Source organism: Berghia stephanieae, chromosome 4 (genome assembly GCF_034508935.2).
Source record: "Berghia stephanieae isolate SIO BIC M18660-M18661 chromosome 4, UCSD_Bste_1.3, whole genome shotgun sequence".
In the NCBI taxonomy this organism is placed as follows: domain Eukaryota; kingdom Metazoa; phylum Mollusca; class Gastropoda; order Nudibranchia; family Aeolidiidae; genus Berghia; species Berghia stephanieae.
In genome coordinates this window covers 80,100,096-80,107,595 of record NC_088363.1, presented here as the reverse complement: position 1 = coordinate 80,107,595, position 7,500 = coordinate 80,100,096, and the positions used below count along the sequence as shown (strand labels likewise).

The following is a 7,500-nucleotide window of genomic DNA, read 5'->3' as shown; positions in this document are numbered from 1 at the left end:
AGGAGAGGGATAAGCTTTAGCTTTTTTTTTATATAGCGCAATATCCACGAAACGTGCTCAAAGCGCTTTATAAATTTTCCCTGACCAACATAACACGTAACATGTAGAACGAGAAATGTCACCTGTTAGGCGATATTACAAATTTTTTTCTCTGACAGAGACAACACTGTTAACGGTCAGGTACTCATTTTTCACCTGAGTACGGTAAGAGAATGTTAGTAAAAAGTCTTTTTCTGATGATTCAACTATGGTCCGAGCGATGCTCGAACCCGGGACTTTCCGAACAGAAAGTGAAATGAGTGTCATACCACAAGACCGCACATTCGTTACACCAATACTTTTAGTACAAGTTGTAACGATTTCATGTGTATATATATACTATCTGTATTATAATAAAATTTAGGGCTAACGATGTACTTGCCTTTAGGTATTTGCTGAATTGCTGGTCCTGAACGACGAAAGTATAATGAATGATAATTCAAGTACTTTAGTATTAAATGATTGTTTTGAAATAAACAGGTGATGTCGCTATAATGGAGCGTGTCTCTACCGTGCGCGTTTTACAGATACTTCTATCTTTACATATTCGGGCTTCATGTGTTAACTCGTTGAGAATTAGATAAAATTTTATGTGACCCTTCGCATCAAAACGTTATTAAGTCGGGTTGGTTAAGATGTTGAAAATTGAATTTATAGCCAGAAATATCAGACTTGCGTTAAGTTTGTACGTTCTATTGAGGATAATGGATACCATATTTTAGGATGCTAATGCCAACAATTTATATTTTTGACCAGTTTTAATATTAAATTCGGCTCATTTAAGCCTCTGGTTCGTTCCGATAGGTCACAAATGAATGCTGGACAAACAGGGTTGGTGTGTGTTATCACGTGTGTAGTGATCCAAGACATGAAGGTTGAATGTAATTTCCATATTAGTATTATGAGAAACGAAGAAATAAATGTTGAATTAGATGTAATAGTTACACCACGTCGTACTGACAACTGAAAACTTTGTAGGGTGGTGGTGGTTGTGATGGTGGTGGTGGTGGTGGTAGAATTAGCGGTGGTGGTGGCGTTGGTTGTAGTGGTGGTGCTGGTTGTGATGGTGGTGGTGGTGGTGGTGGTGGTTGTGGTGGTGGTGGTGGTGGTAGAATTATTAGCGATGGTGGTGGCGGTGGTGGCGTTGGTTGTAGTGGTGGTGCTGGTTGTGGTTTTCGTAGTGGTGGTGGTTATGGTGGTGTTGGTGGTGGTGGTGGTAGTCGTGGTGGTGTTGGTGGTAGTGGTGGTTGTCGTGGTGGTGGTGATGGTGGTGGTGGCGTTGGTTGTAGTTGTTGTGCTGGTTGTGGTTGTCGTGGTGGTGATGGTGGTGGTTTGTCGTGGTGGTGGTGGTGATGGTTGTCGTTGTGTTGGTGGTGGTGCTGGTGGTGGTCGTGGTGGTGGTGGTTGTCGTGGTATTGGTGGTGGTGGTGGTGATGACAGTGTTGGTATTGGTTTTTGTGGTGTAGGTGGTTGTGTTGATGATGGTTGTGGTTTTGGTGGTGGCGGTGTTGATTGTTGAGGTAGTGGTTGTGGTAGTGGTGGTAGCGGTAGATTTGTAGTGTGATGATGGTAGGTAGCAGTAGTGGTGGTGTTGTTGGAAGTGTTGTTGTGGAATTGGTGGTTGTGACGGTGGTGGTGATTGCGGTGGTAATTGTGGTGGTCATGGTCTTGGTGTTAGTGGGGATGGAATTAGTGGTGATTGTGTTGGTGGTGGTGTTGGTCGTGGTTGTGGTGTTGGTGAGGATGGTAATGGTGGTCATCGTATTGGTGTGGTGATTGTGGTGGTAATGGTGGTAGTCGTGGTTGAAGTGTTAGTGGGGATGGTAATTGGTGGTTGTATTGGGGGTGGATGAGCATAGGAAGAGATTGTCTTCAGGTTGAATTCACTGATACTATTTCTACTTTTATCGTAATGAATGTTTAAATGCCGTCATGAGATTTCGTCTAATCATGATTTTAATTCTAAAGTTTAATCTTGTGCGGCTATGTGGTCTAATGGTATGACACCAGCTTTCGGATCGGAAGGTCCTGGGTTCAAGCCCCGCTCGGCTCATAGTTGAGTCCTTGGAAAAAGCTCCTTACTCACAGTCCCTCACTGTACTCATGTGTAATATAAGTACCTGGTCTTTAACAGCGTAGTCTGTCTGATAAAATTGTAATTTCACCGAACAGGCGTCATGTCTCGTTCTACATGTTACGTGTTACTGTTTATAAGGGACATTTTGTCAAGCGCTTTGAGCACGTTTAGTGGATATTACTCTATATAAAAGCTCACGTTTTTAAAAAAATTCATAATTACTATTATTATTATTATTATTATTATTATTATTATTATTATTATTATTATTATTATTATTATTATTATTATTATTATTATTATTATTATTATCATCATCATCATCATCATCATCATCATCATCATCATCATCATTATTATTATTATTATCATTATCATCAAAATTATCATCATCATCATCATCATCAATATTATTATTATTATTATTATTATTATTATTATTATTATTATTATTATTATTATTATTATTATTATTGTTATTATTATTATTATTATTATTATTATTATCATTATTAATATTATCATTATGATTATCATTAATTATTAATATTATTATTATTAATATTATTATTTATTTATTATTAATATTATCATCATCATCATCATCATCATCATCATCATCATCATCATCATCATCATCATTATTATTATTATTATTATTATTAAGGTTCGTCCATCGATCATCATCATCATCATCATCATCATCATCATCATCATCATCATCATCATCAATATTATTATTATTATTATTATTAATTATTATTATTATTAAGTCTACACATAGTTTTTTTCTGTCATGGTTCTATTGATCAATCGGTAGAACAGTGGGTATTTTACTCTAGACATATACATCATCGCTAGTAAAACCCGTGTACACAGTAGGTCGCTATGTTTAACAATCACTGCCATGGATAACAACACCATAACAACTGTACGAGAGGCGTGGCATGTTCCCTTCCACTAGTTATCTATTTCCAAACCATTCACACCCAACATATACCGTTTTGGCAGGAAGGGTCACGAATGATAAAAAATAGTCTGTCAGAGCCATTGTCATTGGGCCCATGGAGCTGGAGTTGATATCGGTTTCTATAGGGTGGAAAGGACAATAGCAATTATTATTGCCTGTCAACCTTTGGATAGAACGCTAGTCCATCTCAAAATACTTTCCTCAGGATTTCCAACAGACCCAGGCATCCAATCACTGCATGGTGGACAGAGAGGCCAGAAAACAATATCGATTTCACCTGGGATCGATCTGTGTCCGTTTACGTGTGAAGTGAGTGCTCTACCAGCTGAGCTATCGGGGCTTAAAACAAAATGACAATTCTTATCTTTATATATACTAATTTATGAACTACTGACTACGACTACTACTACTACTACTACTACTACTACTACTACTACTACTACTACTACTACTACTACTACTAATACTTCTTCTTCTTCTTCTTCTTCTTCCTCCTCCTCCTCTTCGTCTTCTTCTTCTTCTTCGTCTTCTTCTTCTTATTATTATTACAACATTGTTGTAATAGACAATATTTTTCGTTGGTTTGAAAGTATGTCCAATTCAATAATGAGCCAATAAAAAAATTGGTTATGAGACTTGCAAATAGGTACACATCGTGCTCGATATAGAATGTTCGAAGATGACGTCACTCATGTCTTTGTTATTGTTTTTGTCATCCGCGTTAATGAGTAATTCTCACCAAACTGTAATAACCAGACTATAAACGATCATGGTTGCACACAGTTTTGTGTGTTGGCCAGTTATACTTCCGGATGGCAATATTAGCCAAGTGCACACTATTTATACCATACTGAACTAAAGTGTCCAAATTAAAACAGTAGATAATATACTTTTTACATCTTGGCCATCCAGTCATTCCAGTATCCTCTAGAGGCGATAGACCACACATTTTTCAGCTTTGTCGTTAAATAATTAACTCGAGAAGAAAATGTCGTGAAGAAGGGAAATCCAAATGCACTTAAATCTTTTTATAATTGATTGACGTCAATTGACGCATTTCTTGATGTCGTAAACATTGGCGTTTTTGAGTGCCAAATTCTTAGACAAATCAGCGAGTGTCATACCACTAGACCACATAGCCGCACAAACTAGTTGTCTTTGTCTCCATGTTGATTAGGGTCATGCAAATTGCTACAAGTGGTTATAAATCATTTAATCAAAAATAATTATACTAATCAAACACATGAAGAAAAAAAACAAAAGTGAGCTTTTACATAGAGCGATATCAACTTATATTCTCAAAGCAAGTGTAGATGGGGCCCAGCTTCGTTCATTTATAGCCTGACTCTATGGCTTGTCTTTTGACGTCTTTTGTGCGGCTATGTGGTCTAGTGGTATGACACTCGCTTTCGGATCGGAAGCTCCTGGGTTTGAGCCTCTCTCGGCGCATAATTGAGTCCTTGGAAAAGGCTCTTTACTCACATTCTCTCACTTTACTCGGGGTGTAATACGAGTACCTCGCCGCTAATCTATTGCAAATTACTTTCAGCTAGCCCCAACTACCCAATCACTGCAAGGTGTACAAGGGGGGGGGGGATGGAGAGGAGGGGGGGGGGCAGAAAAAATCTTGACTTCACATGTGATTGACCTCGGTCCCGTTGCGTCTAACGCGAGTGCTTTACCTACTGGGCCATCTGGACTCAAATGACTGAAATTTTAGCTTTTTATTTTTAAAACTACCCGTTTGGCTAGTTGTCACATCAATATATAGACTAGATAGTAAATAAGTTTCAATTGTCTATCAGGTGTAATCTTATCTGGCATTAGAGGGTTAATGGAGCCAAAGTTATTGTTTCTGTTTCGTGGCTCAGACCGAATTTAGATCGCGTGTGACAATAACAATAAGGGTTAATAAAACTAATGAGATGTTAGACCCAAGGATTAAAGGCCATTAAAACGTGAGTCGGGAAGAGAAAGGGATAAAATGAAGCGTTGTAATGGTGTTGTGTTGTTGTCAATAGGGAGCTATAGATCCAATGATTTCCCCTGGGGTTGGATGGAGGTGCTCGGGTGTTCTAGAAACGTCTTGGCGCAATCAGATGACGGGGGTCTGGGGGAGAAGAAGAAGGAGAAGAAGAAGAAGAAGAAGAAGAAGAAGAAGAAGAAGAAGAAGAAGAAGAAGAAGAAGAAGAAGTTAAGAGTCTATAAATTAGTATATGTGACCCACCGTGTCAAAGCAGTATTATGTCGGGATCCACTCGGTTAGGGAATTGAATTCATATCCACAAATATCAAACTTGGGTTTATTTTCTCTACCTCATGGTGGAGTATAAATACTATTTATTGCTTTGCAAAAACTTCTAAGGTCTAATTTCTCATCATTCTATCTCTAAACTTACATTTTTGGGGTCTGGGAAAAAAAAACATCCCAAAATCAGTTGACTTCGACTGAGGATCGAACCTCAGACCTGTTGGTTATCGGTACAACACACCTGTTCAGTTCCTTATCTTGTACACATTTCGTGACTGTTAATGGGGAGGTCAAAATTATAGATCGGAACTAACAAACCGATTGATGAGTGTACAGGGGGAGGGGAGGGAAGGTAGTGGGGGGGGGGAGGGGGCGGGGGGGGGGGTGAGAAGACAATCTTGGCCACACTCCTGATCAATACTGATACATTTGGGTGTGAAGAGAGCACTCTACTACATGAGCTATCGGAACCATCTCTCTGTCTTTCCAATAATATACTTCTAAATCTGTCGATGTTGCTTCGTGTCAACATTAAAAAAAAAAAGAAATTCAGATTTTATATAACGCGATATCCACTAAACGTGCTCAAAGCGCTTGACAAGGGGTCCCTGGTCCACATCATCAACAACACTTAATATGTAGGACGGACGGGACATGACGCCTGTTAGGATATATTACAATTTTTTTTCCGATAGAGCCAACGTTGTTAACGGTCGGCTACTTATTTTACACCTGAGTACGGTGAGAGAATGATAATTAATCATATAATGAGCATGGATGGCAAAAAAACAAAAAAACAAAACAATAACAAATACCTGACTGACGTCATCTGTGTTATACTTTTTTTTTTTTGCCATCCACGTTTATGAGTAATCACCAATAATTCTCATTTGGACAAAAGCACGGTCCCCACTAAGAGGAATACACTCAAATGCTTACAATATAAATAGAAAATAACAAATATAATAATTCCTAACAGAGAGATGATTTACTAGGAAACAAATATCACCTCCCAAATCAATAACTATGAATTTGACTGTTTCCCTCCCAGCCAGGACCCCGGCCAGGACGAGGACAAAACCAAGTAATCTAATTCCAAGACAGAATGCAAGTTGGAAAACAGATATACAGGGGATAGAAGACAGTATGTACCTCCCTGCCCACTATGGGAGGTCAGGAACCCCACACAGTTACACGCAGAAAGAACGAGGACGAAGAAGCTCCGTACAAAAAAAAAATATATCAAAATGGCAAGAAAAAAGGGAGCAGGCACTGGACAGAGGTAACAGTGATCAAAGTGAGCATATATATATATAGAGCAATTGCCACTAAAAGTGCTCAACGCGGTTTACAAGTGTCACAGTAAAGATTGTTCACAATTATCTTATTAAATTTTATTTTATTAAGAACTGAATTCATCTCACTCCAGTTATATTTCGGTAGGCTTAGATAAACTTTACCTTCTAATATTAGATCGTCTTTCCTTTTATAGCCTTCCCTCGAATTAATTTCTAATTAGTGAATACTTTTCGTTCTACATTCTGTCACGTAGCCACTTATTATAAAAGCTGATAGGTCTAACATTCGACACTCACTTTCTCTCCACAATCTATGCCGGACGGCCAGTCGCTCTATTCCTATATATATACTGGAAGATTTTTATCTTTTGGGACTTTGTAGATATTATATCTACACCATTAAGACGCCGGAGCTTTTAACTTTGATTGTATAATCTTCAAGGATCAAACCCAAGCCCGCTGTCAAAGGACTACACAATAACCTCTTACCAATTGCCTGGAAGTGGAATTTTACGAGTCCGATCCTGTTATCAGAGGAATAGATCATCCAAGCCCATCAACTGCCTGGAAACGTAAACTTATGAACCTGACATATTATCATAAGTTACGTAAAATATTCATATCTCTATTTGTAACTGCCACGATCACTGTTTATCTCTTTTAATTAAATTTCATCATTACTTTATTTCATTGTAAACAAATCGTTAATTGTTTTTCATTTATAGTAACTAGTAAATTCTGGGGCCTCATTCTACATATATCTTTATGCATAGTCGAGTAGCTCTTTACTCACTTGAGACCATGACAACAAGGTGCCCCTAACCAACAGCAACACGTGGCATGTAATACGAGACATGGCGCCTTT

General features: G+C 38.3%; 1 protein-coding gene across 1 annotated transcript in view; it reads right to left on the bottom strand.

Annotated features, from left to right (window-relative positions):
* LOC144971353 (uncharacterized) overlaps positions 1 to 574 on the bottom strand; it is a 113,555-nt gene extending 112,981 nt beyond the window's left edge. Inside the window, exon 1 of the mRNA XM_078912087.1 lies at positions 422 to 574. The gene's annotated coding sequence lies outside the window, so the exon portion shown is untranslated. The remainder of the gene's footprint in view (positions 1 to 421) is intronic.
* Between the last annotated feature and the right edge of the window lie 6,926 nt (positions 575 to 7,500).